The sequence below is a fragment of the Wyeomyia smithii genome, chromosome 1, assembly GCF_029784165.1.
Source record: "Wyeomyia smithii strain HCP4-BCI-WySm-NY-G18 chromosome 1, ASM2978416v1, whole genome shotgun sequence".
Lineage (NCBI taxonomy): Eukaryota > Metazoa > Arthropoda > Insecta > Diptera > Culicidae > Wyeomyia > Wyeomyia smithii.
Genome location: NC_073694.1, coordinates 184,996,012 through 185,021,488, shown reverse-complemented (window position 1 = coordinate 185,021,488; position 25,477 = coordinate 184,996,012). Strand labels below are relative to the sequence as shown.

At 40.1% G+C, this 25,477-nt stretch overlaps 1 protein-coding gene across 2 annotated transcripts in view; it reads left to right on the top strand.

Moving 5' to 3' along the window:
* LOC129721045 (coiled-coil domain-containing protein lobo) overlaps window positions 1-25,477 on the top strand; it is a 465,133-nt gene that overhangs the window by 33,610 nt on the left and 406,046 nt on the right. The window contains exon 1 of one of the 2 annotated variants that reach the window (XM_055673139.1): window positions 6,330-6,390. The exons of the other annotated variant lie outside the window; for it this stretch is intronic. The gene's annotated coding sequence lies outside the window, so the exon portion shown is untranslated. Of the gene's footprint in view, window positions 1-6,329; window positions 6,391-25,477 lie in introns of those variants that run through there. 2 annotated transcript variants of the gene reach the window in all.

Below are 25,477 nucleotides of genomic sequence, written 5' to 3'. Positions count from 1 at the left end.
GATACAACTTTCGTGATTCGTAGCTTTAGTAACATTATATAGTTGACTAATATAAATCAATGAATACGTTTCGGTTTCACGGTTACATACGGTTACAGTTACATTATGACCTCGTAAGGAGATGTCCGAACATTTGAGTTGTCTCAATTCAATTGTAGGACCGGGATCAACTCAATTATAGGTCCAGTGTGCGTTAAATTATAGGTCGCGTGCGTTTCGTTTTTTCAGTGTTACATCATCAAACAGAATGAGTTCGGAACCCGTTTTAATTTTCGTGGTGAATATAATTATTTAATGGGCGCGATATTAGTTGTTATGAACCCGGTGCTCGAAATCAGCGCATCGTTTACCAAAACGAACCCAGCTGCAAACCCTTCCCTCACCTCCAACATCCCAGTGATTTCTCGTGGAAGTGCAGAGGTGCTCTCGGCTTCCAACAAAGCGAGTATCACGTCAACATGTTCCTATACATACTCCTTCTTTGACCTGCATTCGGATGCGGCCGGCGCTGGTATTGCCTAATATAAAGATTAAGGTCCCCAGTTTTAACACATTGAGGATGAATGTTAATCCCAAACATCATCCGCTGGTTCTCTGTGTTATTACAGCTGATCTGGCCATAACGGAGTAGCAACCGCGGGCGGTCAATCATGCTCATGCTCATGCTCAACTGTGATCTGGGGATGATATTTTTTTTACGTATTCAGGCAATAACTCGGTCTGTGTTGCTATCTTTTTTGTGTTTTGAACAAAGTTGTGCGTTTGGATAATGTACAAATATTGTTGTTTTCAAAATGCTAGAGTTTTCCAGATATTCGAAAATATTTAGTTTTAAGAACTAGTCTAACAAAGAACGTTTTAACTCCAAAACAAGAAGAGTTAGAAGAAAAGTGTATTCAGCAAAGCTTTTTGTGATAATATCAAAACATGTTGTAATTCTTTGAGGTTTTTTGTATATTATATTTTTTCTGAAAGTTGAACCAGTATTTCAACAGTTAATGAAAAAAAGTTCACGATTTTGAGCCCTCGTACCACCGTGCAAGGCAAAGTGTTTTGAATGAATACATAAAATCTTTTAGGACGAGAAGCATAAAAAGAAATCGTAATTGAACTTGACAGTGCATCAAGTTCATCCTACACGCAAAAGTTCAAGCTTACATCAACCGATGTGTCCTCTCAAAACGCATATTTAATGCTCTGGCTTTGCACAACAAATGTGTCAAAAGGATAACACAACAGTTGCGCAATGAATACACACAGAGATAGAAATCAGAATATGTATAATTCACACAAAATCGTAGTGTTTCGGTAGACTTCGGTTTTGGAAAAACGATCAGTTTCGGGGCGCTCAAAAATCCGCTGGTCACTGTCAGCAACCGAAACAGCCAAAAGCGAGCCTTGTTGCAACAGAATTTACTGACGCTGGTGCCAGTAACATGAAACCGAATGCATATGAATAAAACCAGAGTCGTCGTTAAATTCAAAATGTTTTAAACAATTTCAATGTCTTTTTACTTGTTATTGATTCGACGATGTTTTTGAATGACCGGATTCATGATAGTGAATCGATCAGTTCATATTTGCATTAACCTAGTCAGTACCAAAATCATCAGTATTGAATACTGCTTGCACTGCTTTAATGCATTCTGAAAAATATTTCCAATACCAGTACGAATCATCATGGCAACTCTAGCACCGGTTAATACTTCAAAAGTGTTTTGATTTTGAGCCGTCCAATAATTGAACATTCGCTAGAGCACCAAATGCGTTATGAACAATAACACACATCCGTTGTACTGGTTCCGAAACAGTACAAAAGATGCTCTGAAAAGACGCATTATTGATGTGGTTACGCACAGTCCAACTTTGCGTGAAGCTGTACTTCAATAGGGTAGGTAAGCTAGTTACGGCAAGTGCACCATTTATGGCTATATCGCATAAGTGCAATAGTACCAGTTATTGCAATGCTTCATTTAAACTCCATAGATTATGCCATGTTCATTCCATTACTGGGACATTTTTTTAGGTATTGCCATAACTGGTACTCCTCTACTTAGTAACTGATTTTCGATGTAAAAAACCATCTTGATGTTTAAAACAATAGCTGGAATCTGCCAGACCGTTGAAAGTTCGACAGTCCAAAAATTTCTCTATCACATGTAATATAATGATGAAACCATTAATGAAATTTTTTTTTTGAATTGATTCTTTAAGATCATAAGCATTGTATTCAATATTTCGTTTTGTTTACGCATGCCTAGTTCTGTTCGAAATGGCGTCAAAACAAGGGGCATTTTGCAAGCAGTGCGGTAAAATTTCCTACTCAATCGAAAATGTCAACAGTATAATCACTCTATTTCAAATGAAACAGTTCCCAATCGTATCATATTGATAAACATTTCATTTGAGTAACTGCAGTTCAATTTCCTTTGAATAGCTGCACGTATTCAATGGCAAAGAGTTACTATGGTGCGTCGCGAAATATTGTAAACAATAAATCACTATCGAAACCAAGAATAAATGCAATGTTTTCAGCCTTAATGCATTGGTCCTGACGACTTTGTTGATATTGGTTTGGTTTTTGCTTGCGAAAGTAGAGGAAGGAAATATTTTTGCTTTTGTTTTCACACATAAATTGACAATTGCATATGAGAATTCGCGTAAGTGCAACATTTTATTCTCTCGCGTTATGCGCGACGAAATAAGAAACGTCGAACATCTTAAAAAGTAGTCATCGGTGCAGTTTTTACGTTCTGCTATTGTCCATTGTGAAGACTGGTGCATCTGGCGGTTATTTATAGTCGAGGGAGATTGCAGATTGATAAATACGCTAGAAATTCAAACATGCGGCTCCTGAGCACGTTCAAATCAAATTAATATTCAGTAAGTACTATCTCACTAGTGGTTCTGTAAGAAAAGTTTTAGTGACTTCATTATAGGACAAAATATTTGCCAGTTCCTTTGCATCAGAAAGAGATTCATCAGAATATTATCTGGATGATAGAGGAGCCTTCGAAAGACCCAGCGATGCACTTATTCACGAGTGACTTCCAAATCAACGGCAAGATCATCCGTGGGAATAGCAGCTCAGTTTCATCAGAGGAAGATACTATTTGCCTGTAGTTTTTTATTTAGATTTTATCTTTTAGTTAGTTTGTTCTTTGGTCACGATTTCTGTCGCGTGAATGTTCAACTTGAAATTCAATAAATATAACCGCGAGAAAAATTTAATTGACAAGATTGTTCACAGTAGTTATTTGAAACGTCTATTTAACAAATCGCGTCGAATAAACCAGGTGTAATTACCCTGAAGCTTTCATATCTCATCACCATTTTGCAGTTCTGATTCAGTAAGTACTTTCTCACTAGTGGTTTTGTAGGAAAAGATATGGTATCTTCATTATAGGACAAAATATTTGCCAGTTCCTGTGCATCAGAGAGAGATTCATCAGAATGTTATCTGGATGGTGGAGGAGCCTTCGTAAGGCCCAGCGAGAGCCTTCGAAAGACCCAGCGAGAAAAATGGCATGAAAAAATCAGGCACTGCAAAATAGTAAATGGAATAAGAAAGCTTCGCGTTGTTTTTTATTGTCCAGCCTGTTTCAAACGGCGAGCTGTATGTTGCATACGGCAGCAAATAACAGATATCAGTTTTGTCAGTTCTCCGTTTAGAATAGCTTGGGTCCATTCTGGAATAAATTTAGTCCAGCGTATTTCATTAGCGAGAATCAGTTGAAACACAAATGACTGACTCAAATAAAATGATGCTTGTTTCAATCTACAGGCAACTGCATTGTTGCTGAGATTGTGCCATGTCTCGAAAGAATGTGTGGTCACTCAAATGAGTGAACAGCCGAAGGTATGTTGCTGGGTGGCGAATGAATTAATTTGGCCCTTTCAAATCAAGGTTTCTATAAGTAAACATCACGTTGAAAGGATGGTTGCTAGGTTTTACCGATTCGTTTATATTCATCATTTCCAAATGAGTGACTGGAAATTTTACTGCACTGATTGCAAGTGCATTGTACAATTTGCTATGAGCTGCATAACAATTTTGGCAAAAAGTTCACGGTAAACCATTTTGAAAGCGAAAATTTTTCGGTTTTGACTGTGTACAGTAGGGTGGGGAAAAGTGATCGATTTACCAGAACCAAGTTTTTTTGGTTCTTTTCGGGGCACCAAACAACCCTAAACTTACCGGAAGTCGATTGGTTTTGTCTCCGCTTGGCGCATTGCATTTCAAATTTGTATGAAAATTTATATGGGAAAACCTACTATTTTGCATTTACCTTTCTAGAGAGCTCAATAATGATCTAATAATGCACTACATTATGTAAAAATGTAATATTTTAGATGTCTAACAACTTTTCAGAAGGCACTGAAGAGCTAGGATGTCATCAAGAAGAGCTATAGCTGTTCGAAGTTGGGTATGTCGATTTAAATGCAGAAAATCTTGTTTTCTGTCAACATTACCAATGTACCGGCGCCAGTAGCATTCCCATCAGAAATAACCTGTCGTAATGAGTTTATACACTCAGCTGGATCAAACAAACAAATTCAGGTCAATATTCTAGGCGTAGGTAGAATTTACAACGTGTTCCAGAGGTTACTTCTGAAGGAAATCTGACTAACGCCGGTACACTGGCAGTGTTGGCAGCAATTATGATTAGCAATATAAATTTCGACATACTCAACTTCGAACAGCTCTAATATTTTTTTTGGGACACCCTAGCTCGTTGATGTCTTCGGCCAAGTTGTTAGGCATAAAAAAACCTACCATTTGAAGTCATGAAACCTATGGTTTGAGCCACTTTGAGCTCTTTAGAATGGAAAATGCAAAAACGTTGGTTTTTCCATACAAATCTTCATATAAATTTGAGATGAAATGCGCAAAGCGGAGACTAAACCAATCGACTTCCGATAAATTTAGGATTAATTGGGGCTCCCAATCGAAAAAAAAACTTGGTTCTGGCTTACTGCTATCAAGTTTCGTTTTTTCCATAGAACGATTCCCCACCCTAGTGTACAGTTTCCTGCAAAGTTCAACAATAATTCGTCAGGAAGATAGTGGAAGACCGGTTCGTCGAAAGGCCGGTAACGGACCTTTCTCAAATGATCAATATTTTTTTCGTTCATAATGAATGTCAATCTTCATGACAAATAAATCAGTTTTTCTTTAAGTTCTTCCACCTTTTTTGACAGCAGTAGAAAAAAATCCAAATTTTCAGTTGTCATTTTGAAAAAGTACGAAAATTTTAAACCGCATCGATATAACTCGTATCATTTGTTTCGATAAAAAAAAAATAAATTGGATCCATCTGAATATATAAGAGAAGCTGAATGAAATGCTTCCATCACGTTTCCTACGGTTTGACCACCAACGCCCAGTGTGCGACAACGGCTGCCCGCCAACAGGCAACGGCAGCTTTTGTGTCCTGTGCACGTCCTGTGTCGACGTTTTGCTGTATGCACGAAGTACGGGTTCTTTCGAACGGGGGTTGATCTTGAGTAACGTGACGGATCGTTGTCGCTATTCGGGCGCACTCTGTCGCGTCACGCAGGGACATCCCTTGTGGTTGCTTGCAATATATGCGGTGGATGCTGAAATGATGGTAGCACAGGTTCCGCTCTGCGATGGGGTGGGCCAGTTTTCGAGGGTGTGAGCTCGCGGAATTAGTAGAAGAAGAAGAAGCACACGGGACGACGGCTCAGGCTTCGCGCGTCACACGTTTTGCTTCGCGCGCGATACGTGTGCTCGGGTATATGCAGCACACTGTCTTTGAAATAGGTTTTTGTTTGGTCCTCACTCGCAATTTCCCTGGGGAGAAAAAGGAGAAACACGTACAGCGTAATGTTGAAAGCTGTGGTGCGGGCCACTGGACGGGCAGGGTGGACGAATGCGATAGCCGGCCGCGAACAGAGTTGGTTGGTGGTAGACGGGGGTGCCTGCCGGGTGGAGCGGTAGTTAGGCAACGGAAGCACAAGCATGTATGTGAAAGGTGGACGTCGTCGTTGGAAAGAAAATCGTTTTGCCCGCGCGTTTCGAAAGTGAAGAATTCGGCGGGTGGGAGGGCGGTTTGTGATGGACTGGCGAGGAATCACTGGGGACGTGTGAGGATGGATGAGAGAGGGTTGGGGTTTCCACGGTTTTGTAGGTACGTGACGGCTGTAGTTGTGCTCATGTGTACACAGGCAGGACTCTTGTGCAGTCCGAGAGTCCGAGAGATTTGCTTTCTCCAGTCCAGCAGCATTGTGGCCGTCGTCGTCGTCGTCGCCGTCGTTGTTATGTATTTGACCGATGCTGCTGTGCTGTGGATAGCTCTCGAGTATAAGTTTGGAAAGACTCGGACCGAATCGGGGAGACAGACGGTGTAGTGGACAAACTGACCGGTGAGTAAAGTTAAGAAAATTTATTTGCTTGTGTTTGTAATCAACCCCCTTTTTCGATCTTGGTTTGGTCGTCGTCGTCGTTCTCGTTTGTCGGGCTGGAAGCAGGAGCTGTGTACACGTCGACAGCGATGATGATATTGATGCTAAGGGGACTTTAGAAAATGAAAATTTCTCTCGTTTCTTCTTCCTTTTGGCGCGCAGCGATGTTGCTTGGTCAATCGCGGCAAGGAACAGGCTTTGAGGAGTTGATTGTAGTGTGTTTTGCTGCTTCCATTGCTGCTGCTGTTGTTGTTGGCAGCCAGAGTGCAGGGGATGAGGTTGCTTTTTTAGATAGTGGGTGGTGGGTGATCGTCGTCGTCATCGTCGTCGTCGTCGTCGTTAGGATATGTACGTCCGTGGGCAACACAGAAAACGCGCTGTGGTCAGCAGTGACCAGTCTTTGCGGATGCTGATTGGGATGGGTGAAACGATACAGAAATTGCGCTCTGCAGGTGCGGACTAAGAAGAATGTTCTCCAGAAGGATTATCGGCAACGGCTTCGACATGAGAAGGGTCAGAAAATTCATTTTAAATATTGTTCGTGCAGGTATAGCTGGACCGTGCAGCGGCCGATCTGTGTGTTCTATATTTCCTCGTTCTTGGCTTAGCTTGATTCTGTCGGACTTATTTACTTCTAGAATTACGAAACATTCTTCCGAGATTTGCATATATACACATGCACTGGCCATGCCGCGCGGCTGATCGAGCCTGGATGAGCTTCTCCCGTCCCGTAGTAGCATGATATTGGAGCACTCGGTGTGGAGCTGGACTTTGCAGATTAAGCAGGGGAGATGATAAAATGGACACATTTGTCGGCGCGTTATCGTACTCTCGGGCACAGGATTTTGGGCTGTGGCAAGTGCTGTCTTGAGCCGGAATCGTCTCTGCTGGTTCCTCCCACCGAACATGCTTGCTTACGATCCGGTTGCGGGCTGCTGGTGGATTTTGGTGAAAGGGTGCGCAATTTCTTAAAACATTGCCAAGCTCGAATGGGCTGTGTACTGTTTCAGGGTGGACATGACCGTTGAATGTAGGCTAATATCTAATATAGAAACTTGTTCTGTTTGAAGAATGAATGGCAGGTACGGATTTTCCATTGCAACAGAGTAACGATTTTACATCGTGAATCGTTAGTTGATTTATAAAGTTATGTTAAATATTGTTTCTTCACCCATGCTTTTCGTTCATAGCAAACCATGTGATTTTTGTATGAGAGATTTGCTTCTATATGCTCAGCAACTCGGAAAACTGACAATTACGAAATCAATCATTCTAAAAGTCTACAACATAAGGTATAAGTTTCCCTTACAACAGAAAACATGAATTCTAGATAAAGTTTCTAAGTGAAGATATAAATGCGGAACCAGTACGAAGCCAGTCCAAGCAGTTTAAATCTAATTATATTCATGGATTTCTTCGGTAGATTATTTTGCACTAAAAAATAACATTTTAAAATTTTCCTTGTATTAACGTTTGTTTCTTCAAACAACTTTAACATAACAACAACATTGTTTGTGTCTTTAAATTTTGGATGTGTAGTACAAAAAATTCTCAGGTGTCCATTAAAAAATTAAAAATGGGGTTTTCTCTCACCTCATGTAGAGCAATATTTGCTTTTTCGGAACGAGTGGTATTGGAAATGAAGAAAAAATCGCTCGTTCCGTATGTGAGGTCAAGCGACTTCACGTAATGTTTGATTTGACGAAATCAAATTTATTGATTGCCTAGGCGGAACCCTAACTATTCACAGGTGCGGGGAGGAACGATGGGTGACCTGATACTTACACTATGGAAATTGAAAAATTAAAACAAAGGTTTCAATATTTTTGCAATTATGCACAAATTAAACCAATATTAGTACATTTCATTTGATGTAAAAATTTGGAGAGTCGGTCCAATGAATTCAAAATAATGATCTATGGGATTAAAAAAAAAAGACGGCTTTTCAAATAATTCTACCTTAGGATTAAAACCATCAATGCGCGGAAAATATAAAACATTCTTAAAACGGAAAATAATTTTGAATTCACTGTCGGAGTTGAGAGGCGGCAGCTGTGAAGAACTAAAAAATATGTTCACTATGCTTTTCATCGACTGGTAGATAACTCAGAGGAGTTTCTTTAGGTTTTACAGTCTTCAAAATGTTAGAATGAAACGATGATATTTCTCTTACACCGACGTTTCAAAAATTGTATACCCCATTTCAAGGCTCTACAAACTTACAATAAAGATAGTTCAAAATACAGTCACACAGATAATACACACAATATAACGGCAATAATTATCAATACATTACTAACCATCTACCTAACGGACATTGAAAATACAAAAAAAAACTTAATCCTAGATCAGAAGTAAAATTTGTTATTATTACTGTATGGAATTATTATTTTCTCTAAGATACTTTGGTTACGTAGCACTCTCATCGATATTGAAAAAAATAGTCTCTTGGTAACTAAAAACTTGAATACAAGTCCTATTGCGCTCCGGCTCTATTGCACTCAAGTTATGTGGAAGCTGTCAGCGACCGTTGACGTTTATTGTTGACGCTTGACAAATTGCTTTGGACGTCGCTACGTTTGTTTACCGTTTACCGTATGTGGCGCATTCCTAATACGTTTAACCCATTTTCCATCCAGGTACACAGCTTATTTGGCCTGAATGAATGATTCTCTTAGATGTTGTGTTGGAGTAAAGCAGTTTTTTCTCTTTCTGGTGATCTATTTCGGCAATGGTGGATGAACTGTTGGCATTATGTTGGTCTTAAAAGCTCATCCAGTTTCTTTATGGTGGATCAGTGGTTGCAAATTATCACCTTTACACGTTTTTCTACTAAGATTCGAACCCACGACCACCTGCTTGTCAAAGCGGACTCTGTAACCTCGCGGCTGCGGAGCTTCCCAGCTTTCTGCTTCACAGACTTTTAAATATTAGAAGAAAATGATGATTTTTCAGCACCACCAAAGATTGCATCACAACATTACAACGCATCAATGTTATTTGCACATTTCCTAGTGCAGACTGCGATGGTTGCTATGTTGGTCTCACCACAAAACGTGTAAAAGCAAAGCAAAGCAAAGCCTTGGTGCTACATTCCGGTTCGGAACTTGACCTTCTCTTTGTTATACACAGACTTTGCAGCCAACTGTTTAGTGTATAGAACAATTGCGAGGAAAGCGCTACGATCCTACTGACACTAACAGTCTCTCCCGAGCCGAGACTCAAACCTACGACGACTGGCTTGTTAGGCCAGCATCGTACCTCGAGACCATCTGGGAGAACTTACTGTTCGTCTATTTTGCGAAAAAATATTGGAAAGTTGAGTTTATCAAGCAAAATCTTCTACAGCGTTACGAAATTTTTATTGGGGGGTTAGCTTTGGGGGTTGGGTTTTTTTTGCGTTACGTAATTTATGGATGTCGCCTGAGACAATACCGATGTTCTTTAGGTGGTAAAGAGCAGGTCAGTCTGTCGTAATAATTTCCGTGTAGAGACGTAGTTCACCACGCTTGGGACTGGGAAGCTTCTTGGTTATTGCAGGGTTTGGAGAGATAAACTGTTTAGCTTGTCTGCAGCCCCGTGTGTTATTCCATCGGTTAGCTATTTGGCCAATTGTGGTTTCAATCCCAAGGTTAGGCCAAATAGTGTGCTACAAGCCCAAATTGCCGCTGTAGCTTTTTTTGACTGCGTAGTCAATTTGGGCCGTCCAATTCACTGTTACTGTCCAGAATAAAACCCAGGTATTCAACTTCTATACAGAAGGTGAATAAACACCCATTCAGTGAAGGGGAGACAGAGTGTGTTTCCTCCGTTTGGTGAGAGGTACAATAACTATTTTAGCGGGATTTATGTTCAGCCCCTCTTGAGTGCACCAACTCACGGTAGTGTCTAGTGCCGCCTGAAGGCCGTTCGAAATTGTTGCGTCACATTTTCCGCGATTTATGAGGACAATCTTGTAACCAAGCTGGGTTGCTTGCTTAAAAATACATCGACCGATTAAAGCAAGAAGGAGAGGACTCCCCCTTGTGAACAGTCTTTTGTCGCTGAGACGGTGGTTGAAGCATTTCCCAATGGGATTTCTCTGCTCGAGACCATATTCTGATTCCAGTTCATTGTAGTATTATCACCCCTCCTCTTCAGAAGAGCTGTATTGATCGAAGCTTAGGATGTATTATCAAAAGCGCCTTCAATATCAAGCAAATCGCAAAACGCCGTTTATTGATACTTCAGCGACTTTTCTATAAGAGTCACTATGTCATAAACAGCAGTTTCTTTATGTAGTGGCTTTTGAGGAACTCATTGCGGATATGGCTATCTGCAATTTCTCCATTATCTTCATGAGTGTAGATGTGAGGCTTATGGGCCTGAAGAACTTAGGTGGAGTTTTGTCTCTCCTTTCTACTTCCGTCAGCTAACTGGAATATGGCCCAGAGTCAATGGACATCGCTTTTTGGAGTCGTGCTGCTTTGGACATCGTTTGGATGCCCACGCCGAACTTGATCATAAAATTCTGTAGCCTTGCGTAGCTCTGCGTTGCACTTGGTGAGTGACGCTCTGTATTCATCCCAGTTGGATGTGCTTTTAACCCTGTTGAACAAACATCTGGCCTCACAGCGAGGGTTTTAGAGCGTTTCATTCTCCCAGGACACGTTGCGACACGCAAACCTCTCCTTTAGGACACAGCTGACCATGTAGTGATCCTGCATCCAAGATCATGTGCAGCAATATCCAGATCGTCGGGTGTGCGTGTATCGATTGAGCAGGAAGACCGGGAGCTGACCGCGAAGTGTACCCCCGGGAAGTGTTCCCTGAACGAGGGCCAGTTAGTCTTTTTCGGGTTCCTGAGTTTTTCGCTTTTTGAAGGATTAGCTTCGATGTCAAAGATGTTGTCCACGCTAATCGTCAGACACATGCCATTTTATGATTGTCTCGGCAATGTTTGCGCTGCAGATAGTGAGATCAAGGACCGCGTCTCGTGGGGCGTCAGTAAAATTTGAGTTCCCTACATTGAATATATTGACCTCGTTGGAAGTAAGATATTCAAGAAGGTACTCACCCCTGTTATTGCTATCCGAGCTGCCCCTAATCGTGTGGTGAGCATTCGCATCGCATCCGATAATAAACGGCTTATTGACTGATTTGCAGTATCGCACGAGTGCGCAGACCTCGGGAGGCGGAAAATCGTTCAGGTCACCAGGGAAGTAGTAAGTTCCGTTGGTAGTCGGGACTGCTGCTATTATGGCAACGACATCACGTTGAATATATTCTATAATTGGAGCGTATTTGATTAATCTACTCAACAGAATTGCAGTCCTAGGTTTAGGCTGAGTGTTATAGTAGATTACCCTACCTTTTGAGGCAAGAAACTTTGTGTTGTTGACCCATGGTTCGTGGATCAGAGCAAGGGTTAGTTGCTCTTTGATGAATCTTCTACTAAGGACGCTGGAGGTCCCTTGAGCGGGATGAAGATTCACCTGGATGCAGCGACAGCTGCTCCTTGCGTGTTGGATTCGTGGTACCTGTCAGATGGTTGCGCTGCTTCGGTTGGCGGATGGTTCATCGATCTCCAGAAAAGTTCGACGGTTTTCCCTGCTACCTTGCGGCTCCCTACGCGCTGCTCCAGTGCAGAGATACCGTCTTTCTGATTCTGGATGAACTGCAGTATCTTTTCGTTTAAAATGTCCACGTGTTAGCAAAATAGCCTGCGAACAGGATCGCTTTTGGCAGGTTGTGCTCCTTCCCAGGCAGTTAGATCTGGGATGGTCTTCTCCACCAACACAACCGTTTCGCTGTCAAAGCCAAGTAAAGGTAGCCGTGTTTGAAATGGCAACACCTGAATTTAGGCCTTAGTAGCAAAGAGTCTAGTGCCACAATTCGATCGAGGATCGAAACGTGCACAGGTTTAGATTACTCCTTGGATTGAAGTTTGGTGGGGTAGCCTTCAAGGGTGATAGCGATGCTAATAACCTCAACCATTCACCTGTAGGTAACTCCCACCGAGTGTTTTGGGACCAACCCTTTTCGAACCTGAGACTTTTTGCTCGCCGGATGATCGTTGCTGGACGTTTGGTGACGGGACGTCATCCGATCGTTGCCGCTTTACAGCAGCTTGACCTTGTAGGTCTGGCCGGCCGGAGGATCGAAGTGCGAGCATTCTGGCTTCATCCTTTGAGTGGCTTTCTTTCAAGTATGCCGCGTACCTGTGCTTTTGTGCGTTATAGAGACGCTTCGTTCTCTCCTCATGGGGAGCAGGCAGACTAGAAGGTGCTTTGGACCCTCTGTGTGTGTTCTGAATAGTTCAAGTCCCCTCGCACGAGCACTATCTATTGTAGACGGAGTTATAATCTACAGTATGTCCCATAAAAAATGCGAAAGTTTTCAATACTCTTTTTCGGGTAACTTTAACATTATGTGTGTGTAATTATTTGACTGTATACCCTGAGGCGATGTAAACAAAACAGTGGTTCGCGAGTAACAAAGTTGAGAAAAATGTTCGTGAAGTGAGGCGAAATCCTATCAGATCGATCCGGAAATTGGCTAAGGAAACCGATATTTTAAAAAATACCATGCAACGGTTGGTCAAATATGACTTGAAGTGTTCGTCCAGGGCAAGAGTAAAGCGTCACCTTGTAACTGATCAAATTATACAACTATGGCTGGAGCCAAAGAAGATTGAGGATGTTCCAGCGAACGTAAAATTCAAGTTTACAACCTCGCTTTATTGGAAGCCGTATTTGCAGTTATGGATGAGCAATAGAATAAGTCGGCAGTGGAATGTGATACGCATATAGATTGTGGAACAGTACCACCGTCCCTCGTAGTTTAATTGGTCAAAACACCATGCCGGAGACAGGAAGATTGCGGGCTCAAGTCCCGTCGGGATGTGGTATATTTTTCCAAATCTGTATCATACTTCCAGTTCGCCTATTTTTCGCTTTCCCTGCTGCACACATTGTCTGCTTAATGAACCGAGGTTTACAAAAACATTTTGAAGGACCACATTCTACCATGAATGAAAGCCATATTTGGAGCACACCAACACGTCATTTTCTAACAGGATGGAGCACCGTGTCATACCTCAAAAGGATTCAAGCGTGGCTGAAAGAAAACATGGAAATCTGGCCAAAGGTCATTTGGCCTCCTAGCAGCCCGGACTTGAATCCTTTGGATTACTCAACATGGGCATATGGTCAGGCTAAGGCCTGTGAACGTTCTCACCCCAGGGTTTGCTCCCTGAAGCTTCCATTACCAAGGCATGGAACTCGATAACTGACTCATACATTGAGTAGATATGCTCTCGATTCCGTCTCCGTTTGAAGAAGGTGACCGCGAAAAATTGTAGACATATTGAGTAATGTAATCATGAAAGGCTTAACAAACGATTCCCAAATAAAATTATGATGTTTTTTGTTTTTTTTTTTATATGAGAAAACTTATCTGAAACTGAGGTCTGGATTTTCGCATTTTTTATAGGACATACTGTATTGTAGACGAAGTTAAAATTACCGCTAGACTCGGTAAAGAACAGCAGTAAAGGGAAGGGTAAAAGTATAAATCTCCATCACTTATTCACCACGGTGACAAAGTAACTTTCTTTTCGTCACATTCGTTAGACATGCAGAGATGAACTCGGCCTCTGGTAACAACGCTTGTAACACTTCCTCCCTTTCCTGAACGACTACACGGTCGTAGCCGGCATCGGTATCGATCTTTATAAAAAAAGCAAAAGCTACTGAATTGTTGTACATTGAAGATGATAAATTATTCCCAAATAGCCATTGAAATGTAGCTCACTGTGCAACTTCACTAGTTCAGACTCATCACGGAGGAGCATCTATAAAATGAGAGGTCATCAAGCTCGAGCTCGAGCTAACGATTGTATATAACAGACGAGAAAAATGGAAAAATATACCTTTCCAGTTAGTACAATTGTGTATGAAAACAGAAACATAGAAGTCAGAGTTATAAATTTGCATTCAAAGACGTCTGTAACATAAAATTTCAAGGGAAATACGGCATCTACAGTCTCAACGATGAATCAAAACGCTACTATGTTTTACGTCCGACATTTCGGGCTTTGGACTACGTCTTCCTCAGGGGATCTAAAAATTTGCCGATTTCCTGAAGAAGGCCAAGTCCAAAGGCCTAAACGTCGGATATAAACATAAAAGATATTAATCCACCGTTAAGACTGAAAAAGACGTATTTTTCTTGGAAGTTAAAATTTCATAGTTTTAGGTAAGACACGTTCTACTTTTTTGTTTTATTCTAATGTTGTGAACTAATTTGAATGAGCTGAGAGATTTTTTTCGTATTCAAACCGAATCTGCCATATGTTTTACGCACTGTAAAATTTGTTCTGCCTACAACAACTGAAGAGATAATTTTCATGGGCAACGACCACATATCGAACCACCCTAGCGCACCAGCAAGAACCGATTCTTAGCGAAAAAGTACTCAGTCCGAAAAGGTGTACCTATTTTGTGCGAAATAGCAACATCGCCGGACTGGACCGTACCACATCCTGTACACAGTAGTGCTCCATTTCGCATGGATCCCCGAGATGTGGCAGAATGGGGACTGTTTTCAGTTCAGGTTTTGGGTGGTAATCGGGAGACTCGGGTTGGTTTGGCCAGCCAGAAAGGGGTTAAGTGACAACCGGACGGGTTGCGGTGAAACGACAAGATTAGAAAGAAGATGGAGAGGGTAGAAAAATAAGAGCACACCGAGCCGAGCAAAAGTCTAGTGCGAGATATTAGCATACACTCACGGTCTCCAAGTTGCGCGGCCGGAGAACTGTGGGTTGGTGGTAGTGGGAGGGCAACGATGCCAAGTCGTGTGGCCGGATGGAGATGGACACTACACTCACGGTCGAACCCGAACAGTTGGGTGCGAGTAGTGCGGCGGACATATAAGGCATCTTTTCTTCTACGGGATCGAAAGGACGCTGCCTGACTGAGGCCCGCAACGGGCGTCCTCTGTGTTGCCTTTCAGTGCTTCAGTGGATGACGCGGGCGGGTCGGTCGGTAGTTGTGAGTTTGGGGGTACCTACATATCTTGCTTTCTTCTGCATATGGTCCAGTCCGGTTCCAAGACCGGCAGCAGCTCTTCTCTGGACTCTGGTCGGCGCACACATATGACCAGCCAACCTTATATAGTGTATGCCTTATTTTTCCTTCGCTTCCCTACTTATACAAATAAATTTGAATATACACATCGAACGAAGGCTGGCAACAGACTCTGGTCAGTCTTTCGCTTGGGACTCGAGCATCGCACGTTCCGTGCAGAAGAGGGTGGCCGGTGGTGAACAAGTCACACGCAAGGGGGGGAACAGGAACAAGGAGATTCGAATCCTTGCGCTCAATCAACGGTTGTTTAGTACGGGAAAAGATGCGTCCATTTAGGTAAATCAATATACCGCGGGGTTTGATTTGTGGCTGGCTGTACCGTTCGGGATTATTGTCGTTTTAGTATTATGCGACTGATGTAGAGAGTTGGTTTGCGTTTGAAAAAGTTCTCCCCTACCACCCGGAAGTGGAAATGAGAGAATTTCGAAGCACCTCACATTTTAAGCAGCTATTTTTACAGCTTTTCTAACCAGCACTAAACAAAAAATTAAACGAACTTTGAACAAAGGACGTGTTTGTCCGACCTAAAGGCGATAAGCAATTGGAGCGAATGAAAACTCGTAGCGAATCTCTCGTGCTTGCCAATGGGATCAATGAGATCTTTGAAGAAAGCTAACACAATTGGCGGTATGTCGACTTTTTTCGGCGTTCGACTTCACCGAGCGTGGGTCAGCGTGAACGGGAAGGATAACCTTCCTTATCGATTCCCGCATGTGGCAGATGCGGGTGTTCACGTGTGCTAGTGTGTAGGTGGATGTTCGTGTTTCGAGCGCGCGCGAATGAGCGATTCTTCTGTTCAAGGGCGGTTGCACTGAGGTGAAGAAGTAGCTTTGCTATATTTTCCACTTCATTTTGACAATTTTTCAATCTTTTCCTCGGCTGTAGCTCGATTTTTAATCAAGCATCCAAATTGAGTTCTTTTATCTGCTGACCGGAATCTAATACACCTTATCATCGTCCTTTGTAATCCTTCTTTGCGCTCTTGGCACATATAAACTGCCGCCGCTGCTCGGTGATGTGAGAAAGGTGAGCGAATATAAACTATCGTAATTCCTTCAACTAGGTCCAGGGGTCGCATTCCCCACTCAAGGCTATCCATCTCGGCGACCAACCATGGCCAAGTGTAGAATCAATCTTGTGCCTAATGGGGGAGAATCTCGTTCTGTTCGATGCTTTCCGGTGCTGTAAATAATGTTATTTTTTTTATTTTGATTCCCGGTGGTGTGACACGGCCGCCGCCGCTGATGGATTTGAAAGAAGGACGAAGAAGTCCACTAACTGGCAGCGAAAGTTGCTTAAAACAACTGTCCTTTTGGGAGGGATCGGTACGGTTCACGTGCCACGAAGTCGGTGACCGGTTGCGAGTTTTTACCGGCGAATGCGAAGGGGGTTGTGCGGTGAGCAACCCGGCGGGAGAACTTCTCGCAGTCGACGTTGAGCTCTCCAGTTATTATTATTTGCCGTCCTAAGGAGTCAAGTTGTTTCTGGGAGGGCGAGTGGTTGGTAGCAGGTTTGAATCTAATGATGATTACAATTTTCCCTTCTGAAATCGTTAGGCTGTGTTAGGCGGGGTCAGTTTTAGGTGATTGAGAGCTGGTTGGCATTATGTGCATTCTAGAAAAATGACACTTCTAAGAGATCTCTGGTTAATAAAAATACAAGACATTGAGTTAAACATGTTTTTTTTAACAAATGTAATGATGCTAGCAATTTCGACCTATTTTATAGAAATTTTCAGCAAAATAAAAGAAACATCAAGCGTATAGCCCCTTGCTGTTAAACTAACTCATAAATCGTTTCATCCAAGGTTTCATTCACCCTATTTTAATTGAACGAGATTTCGCAATCTAAGCGAACTAAGAATTTATTACAGGTGGAGTGATTTTTCAGACTTTAGACAAATTTTTTAAAAGGATATACGTATTTTTGCATGTACTTTACCTAAAGTTATAACAAATATTTTGGAAATGTGAAATTTTTCTTGGGTTAATTAACTTTTTGCCTTTCTCCTAGAAAGGTATAGCAATCACTTGCAAAACCGAAGATATAAAAGTGCTCCAAAGGGCCGAATGGCATATATCACTCGACTCAGCTCGACGAGCTCAGCATTTTCTGTATGTTTGTGTGTGTGTGTATGTCCAGATTTTTATTCTCACTCACTTTTCTCAGAGATGGCTGGACCAATTTTCATGAAATTAATTGCGAATGAAAGGTCTTGATGTCCCATAAGACTCTATTAAATTTCATTGTGATCGGATTTTTAGTTTAAAGGTTATGTATCAAAATGTAAAAATCATGAAACATCACTATCTCGAAAACTACAACACCGATTTGAACAAAATTGGTTTCAAATGAACAGGCTACTTTGAAAACCCTTAACTTTTGAATTTCATAAAGATTGAACTTGTGGTTCAAAAGTTATTTAAAGAAACGTGTTTCGAAGACTGTTTAATCTCACTCATGTTTCTCAGAGATGGCTGAACCGATTTTCATAAAATCAGTGTCAAATGGAAGGTCTAGTTGCCCCTTAAAACCCTATTGATTTGTTTTGCAATCGGACTGTTACTTTTCCTGTTATGTTTAAAAATTTGAAATCCAGCTATGAAAAGGAACATATTCCAAAGACTACTTGGACTCACTCACTTTTCTCAGAGATGGTTGAACCGATTTCCACAAAATTAGTGTCAAATAATAAGTCTAGCTGCCGCATAACACCCTATTGAATTTTTTCTTTATTCGAACTGTATCTCCGTCTGTAATGTACCGAGATGTGAAAACCACGAAACTTCATTATCTCAGAAACTACAAAACCGATTTGATCTATATTATTATCAGATTAGCGGGCTAGTTAAGGGTTAACTGATGAATTATGATTGAACACTAGAGTGGCCATATTTTATATGGCCGTTTTTGGAACTATAGATTTTAATGAGCGCCGGGCTGAAAAAGATTCCTTTTGACCTCTAAAATAAACCACGAAAATTTGAAGTTGATCGGAGTTTATTTAATGGACCCACAAAGCGCTTATATGTTAGAAATCGATTTACATGAAAAATGAACGGTTTTCTCTTGTTTTAACATATATCTTTCGATAAACGTATTTAAATACTCTTGTATTTTCATAAAACAGTATTATTATCATCCTAATTCAAGTTTAAAATAACCTGTGCGCCGAACTTATCATCGGCGGCGGCGGCGTAGAAAACATTTCACATCGGCGGCGATCGGCGCGCCGGCGTGACGCCGTTGGTATTTATCTAAAATATTGCGTATAATGTGTGCACTCTCACGTTTGGTTTTATATTTCAACATAAATAAATTGATATTTCAACATAAATAAATTGGCGGCGCGCCGACTCAAAATCATCGGCGGCGACGGCGCGCGTAAAAGTGTCGGCGGCGGCGGCGCGGCGTGGCGGCGCACAGGACTAGTTTGAATACTACAAAAGATTCTTCATCTTTTCAGTTACAGCGTCTGAAACGACTATCAATTTCGGCATATGCGAAAGAATCACGTAGAAAATTCACAACTTGATTAATACATTGGATAGCATTCGTACATCCGAAAAACACCTGAATGTGAAGTTTGACTATAAAAGGGACATGTCTCGAATGCAATTTATGGTCAATGATCAGAGCAAATATTTTTTCAGGCAATAAATGTTTTTACCATGAATTTTGCGTGTGATAAGTGAAAAAAAAGGGTCACTTCACAACCAAGAAAGGTGAATGCTAACTCCAAGAGCTCTTTATAATCGCCGCGAACTTGATTGTATAAAATTACTTGATTTGCTTTCGATCTTCATCGAACAATTTTGAGCGAACTTTTGGATGATTGAAGTTGTGAATGAGTTGATTGGCTGTTGATTTCGTTTGATGCTCTTGTAGAACGTATGAAAAAAGGTTCTTAAGATCTGAAGCTTTTGCCATGTAATATATTTTGTATAGAAGTTCATAGATATGAAGAGAACAAGAACTATTGGTTAGTTTTCGAAACTTTTCCGAATTATTCCAATCAACTAGCGTATTGTGAACTTCTCAGGCTATATTTTTGCCAGAGCTTGGATCAATTTTAAGCGCGCCCAAGAACTTTGCTGTTCCATTGTAACTCATATAAATTGCAATTCGATTACCCTGAGATCTACCGACTATAAACAATATCGCACGCTAGCCTGGGGAGTTAATGCGATCTCTAGCAACTACATTAGTTGAGAGAATTCGTTATCGATATTGTTTTCGGCTCATTTAGCATGTTGTAGGATAAGTACAACGATACACCGTGCCCCAGTGCTGAGTTTAGAAAATTTCTAGCTCGAAAAGATCCTCGACCAGATCGGGAATCGAACCCGATATTACAACCGTGTGGGAGAGCTAGCCGACCGACATTGCTAACCACAGAACCACGGGGACCACTTTGATCTACCGACTATATTTGATAAAATTCACCGCCCTAGTCAATTTAGATCACTAATGCTGAACTGTTCCATAGAATACTTAAATATAATAATACTAAAACTAACATTAAATCCATACAAAAAAAATAATAATTTTGCTTCACCAATCCGATTGTGACGCTTCACATCACGCAGTTGCTGCAATGACGTACGTTTAAGCTTCAAATTCTCTAACGAACATAAGATGTCATCCATTAATACGTAACGTACTTAGAAGAGGGAGATAAGAGAGTTCCATTGCGCGAGGCCATCAATAAAGAGTTCCATTGCGCGAGGCCACCATGCAAATTTGCGTTATTTAGGGGTGCGAGGAATTCAATACTGCTAATTTAGCGTTACGTAATATGTGAATGACCTTAATGATAAAGTTTTATAACTAAAGAGTATTTCGACGCAAAATATACAACTATTTTAAGGAACAAAGGCAAAAAAACTTCAAAAAGAGATAAAAAACAGTCGTTCTTATGAGAATATATTATTTTAAATATAAGCGTTTTGTGGGTCCATTTAATGAACTCGGATGAACTTCAAATTTTCATGGCTTATTATTGGAGTGAAAAGGAAACATTTTCCGCCCGGCGCTCATCGAAATCGCATGATGTTACAAAAATGGCCACTCTATTGAACACGTGGTTTCAAATTTTGGCTGCCCTATACGTTCCCATTTCATTTGATTATAATCAAACTCAAGCTACCGTTATGAATTAAACTGTCAATAAAACAACGAAGGTCTATTATCTCAAAGATTACGTGACTTATTTGAACATAACTAGTGCCATACGAACGAGTCATCTCTCAAACTTACAAATAACAAACTTCATAACAATTTGATATGTGGCTCAAAAGTTATGGAAAGAAAAGAAATTCACAGACTATTGAGAGCTATACCTGCTTTGATCAGTATATGTGGCCTCAACATAATTTAAATGTGGTATCGTACAATTTGAACTTACCAAATTCATTGATACCATGCGATGTGTTTAAAATCTGCAAATGCACGACGAATCGGTCATAGGATATAATCAAAGTCGAATAACAAATCGTTTAAAATGATTGGTTTTATCAAAATGACAACATCCTCGACTTTTGGCTTCTGTACATCGCCTTAATTCTGAATATATTCATATTGGGTGGTATTCGGTCATTTTCAGCAGATTTTCTGGTATCAATCTAACACCGGAAATACCCATATTGGGAGGTATTTAGTTATTTTGGTTGTTTTCCAGAAACTAAAAGTGGTCGTCTTTAAATTCAAAATGGTATCCAGGGTTAATGTTTGGTTTCTATGCATCATCTCGATAACGGAAATATTCATATTGAGTATTTTTCGGTCATTTGCGACTGTTTCCTAGAAGTTGCCATTTAGCAATTCAAAATGGTGCCTGAGGTCAATTGTTAGCTCCTTGCATCATTCTGGTTCCAGAGATACTCATATTGGATAGTATTTGTTTATTTTAAGCTGTTTTTCACAAACCGGTAGTCGCCATCTTGGATTTCAAAATGGTATTTAAGATAATTTCTGGCCTCTGAACGTCATTCTGGTTGAAGAAACACCCATATTGGGTGTTATTCGATCATTTCCGGCTGTTTCCCAGGAACCGGAAGTCGTTAACCTAGAATCCAAAATGGGGTCTTTGGTCGATTTCAGCTGCTGTGTATCATTATAGATCCGGAGATACTCATGTTAGACGGGAATCGGCCATCTTTGGCTGTTTTCCAGAAATCAGAAGTTGCCATCCTACAATTGATAATGGTGTCTGAGGTCAATTTTTAGCTTCTTGCAACATTCTGGCTCCGGAGATTCTCATATTGGGTGGTATTTGGTCACTTTGGGCTGTTTTTTTGAAACCGAAAGTCGTCATTTTACCTGTAAATCAATTTCTGTCATCTGGGCGTAATTTTGGTTCCGAAAACATCCATATTGAATGGTATTTGGTCATTTCCGGCTATTTGCCAGACACCGGAAGTCACCATGTTAAAATTCAAGATTGTGTCTGTGATCAATTTTTAGCTTCTGTCCATCTTTCTGATTCCGGAGATACTCATATTTAATGGGAATCGTTCATTTCAGGCCGTTTTCCAAAAACCGGAAGTTACCATCTTACAATTCAAAATGTTGTCTGAAGTCGATTTGTGGCTTTTCGGAAATACCCATATTGGGTGGTATTTGGTCGTTTGCCGCTGTTTTTCCGAAACCGGAAGTCGCCATTTTGAATTTCATAATGGCATTTGAAGACAATTTCGATCGATTTTAGCTCCTGTGTATCATTATAGATCCGGATATTGTTATATTGGGTGGAAATCGGCCATTTTTGGCTGTTTTCCAAAAACCGGAAGTTGCCATCTTACAATCCAAAATGTCGCCTGAGGTCGATTATGGAACAAATTTGTTACCCCTAAAAACATTCACCTGTCAAATTCGGTTCCATTTAGCTGATTAGTTCTTGAGATGTGCAGAAATTTGTGTTTCATTTGTATGAAACCCCTCCCTTCCAGAAAAGAGAGGGGCGTCCAACTATTATGGACATTTTTATTACCCCTTAAAACATCCACATGCCAAATTCGGTATCATTTGCTTAGTTTGTTCTTGAGTTGTGCAGAAATATATGTTTCATTTGTATGGGACCCCTCCCTTCCAGAAGAGCCAGGGGTCTCAAACTATCATAGGAACCTTTATCGGCATCAAAAATCCCTACATAGGGGTAAGCGGGGTAAGACCGCCCCCTTAAGCAATTCTGTTTATAGAAAAAAAAGTTGCGGCTGCAATTTCATTTTTTCTTCGCTAAGAGGTTCTTCTATTCAATACCCGCATTTAAAAAATAAGAACTAAAATATTTTTGTTTATTTTCCAGCTTTTTTTTTAAATTTTAAAAATTCATTGAAAATGTGCAGATCTTTTTCATTCGGGGTAAGCCCGCCCACCAGCGGGGTAAGATCGCCCACCATTTTTTTAAGGATAAACAATATTTTTAGGGCCGAAACGGTTGATTCTATCGGTATAGTATCTCTGACAAAGTTGTAGATGGTATTTTTTTTTCTTTTTAAATAAAATATACACTGTGAAAAATCTGAAAAAAAAAAATTTTTCTAAGTTTTAACTTATTTTGTTTTCTGATTATTCAAGTTCAAATCAATGTTTAGGTAACTTTTTTGGTTTTTCAAAATAAATATATTTTTCAGAATTGGGGGTTTTCAAGATATTTAATCTATAATATACCTATCTTTAAGCTAAAAATTAAAACTCATTAAACCTATCTGTATTATTCTTTTGAAGACTTATTATGTATAGAAAAATACTAATAATTATTATTTCTTTTATTTATATTTTCAATTTTCTATGTTTTTTTTTTTTGAAGAACAAAATTACCAACGACTCTATACACCAAATAAACCGTCCAAAAAAAAAAAAAAATTCTTCACAAAAATTGAGCTATTCATATTTCTATTACTCCATGATCCAACAACCATAAAGTTTTAGCTTACCTTTTGTAGATTTTACAGGCAAAAACATGTTTTTTTCAAAAAAATTTAAAAAAAAAAATATTTTTAATTCTATTTCTATATATTCTTTCTTAAAATTTTTTTAGGGTGTGTACTTTTTCGAAAGTAAAAAACTACTATTTTCAATTCTGCCGGAGACGTCATACCTATCAAACACACCGTCCTGGCTCTAAAATTATTTTGGTTCATTAACGCCGTTTTCACACAGGTTTACTTTTTTCAAAAATAAGTCTTGTTAAAATATATTACAAGAAAAGCTTAAACCAAATCGAAAATGGTCGATTAACATCGATGTCTTATGTGGCTTGAAGTTGCTTTACTGATCCTGTAAATATTCCCTTTATAGTGTCGAGGCATTTGGGTCTTGAAGTAAAACAACAAGCAGTTGGATTCGTGGCGGTTTTACCCTTTGTATAGTGGGTGACTTTACCCCCAGTGGAACATTTTCATATTTGACCGAAAAAGTAGTCAAAATTACAAGATTACTCATGGCCTTCGATATTTCCGAAAGAAGATAGATTCAGGCAAGCGATTAAACGTATATTCACGAACAAAACAATAGATTTTTAGACTGAAAAACCTTAAGTCCCGTTGCCGCAAAACAATAGCGCATTGACTGGTTGCCAGCTGAAAGGTTGTTTTTGATTATTTCTGCGACCGGTCGTGCTCTATCAAAACAGAAAAACATGCAAAATGTTATGTAATTATACTGTAATAGACACGTTAAAGAAATTTTTCAATTATTCAATACAGACCGGACTGCATATTTATATGTATAAGATTACAACATCAATATTTTAGAACCTAAAGAGTGAATATACATTTATTAGATTGAAGCGTTCATGTAAATCTATTTAAACCAATAAAAGTTTGAATGAGAAAGGCTGGGTCTGACCGCTAGGTGGATTAATTTAGGTTTTTTTAAACTAATTTTTATTTTCATAAAGACTTTTTACCCATTAACATTCGAGTTCATTCAAGGCAGACAGTGTGTGCAACTGGGGATGCGAAAAAGCTGCACACACTGGCTTCCTACAATGAACTTCAACGTTTTTTGGAATGTTGTTTAAGAATTTTATTTCAATGATGTTTTAATTAGTTCATTCCTTTATTGTTGATTCTAATAAGGTTTTGTAGGTCCTATTGCATCAGGCGAGTGAAGAGCCAACGGGCCGCTCTGGGCAGGATCAATTTCGTTTTTTTCCGACATTTTTGATTGTCACTTGAACCAGTCACAAAACTTACCGACCGAGAAGTAAAATTAGACACGTTCACAGCGCCACCACCATTCACTGGCGGGTAAACGAATTAGCTGCATGAAAAAGTCGGGCAGATTCGAATCCGAATACCGTGCTGGATCGAAACCCGTACAGTATCGAAATCCGTACACCTTGATGTTTTTCTTCAGTTTTAAGCATTATAAAAATGAAAATTCATATGATAGTTACATGTACATGACCGTTGAGCTGTTGGCCTTCTGTTAAATTTAATTATGCGCCAGTAGGCCATGAAACAAAAATATCAAAAATGAAAAATCAATAGTGAATCGGTTTCAGTTGTCATTTCGTTGTATCGTTAGAGAATTTAATAAGGAAACGTTCTTCAGATAAAAACGTTTTTCAAGTAGGATATATGTGTTTTACTCTGTGAATCTTTTTGAAATTGATGGAAAAGGTAAGTATTTGTCATTTTTGAGCTGTATATTGTCTGGTAAATAGAGTAAACTGTATTTATTCAACAAAAACTGTGCCGTACGGATTATGATCCTTGTTAATTGCTTAAATCGAAATCCGTACAGCGTGTGTATCATGCATATATTGTTGAACTTTCTTCTTGTTTTCAGCATATAATGGAAGAAAACAAGTATAAATATACGGCAAATAATTTGGAAGGAGCTGTGACTGAGGTGCGCAAGGGAAAGTCGTACCGGGAAGCTTCGAGAGGTTCCGGCGTTCTGGTTACTAC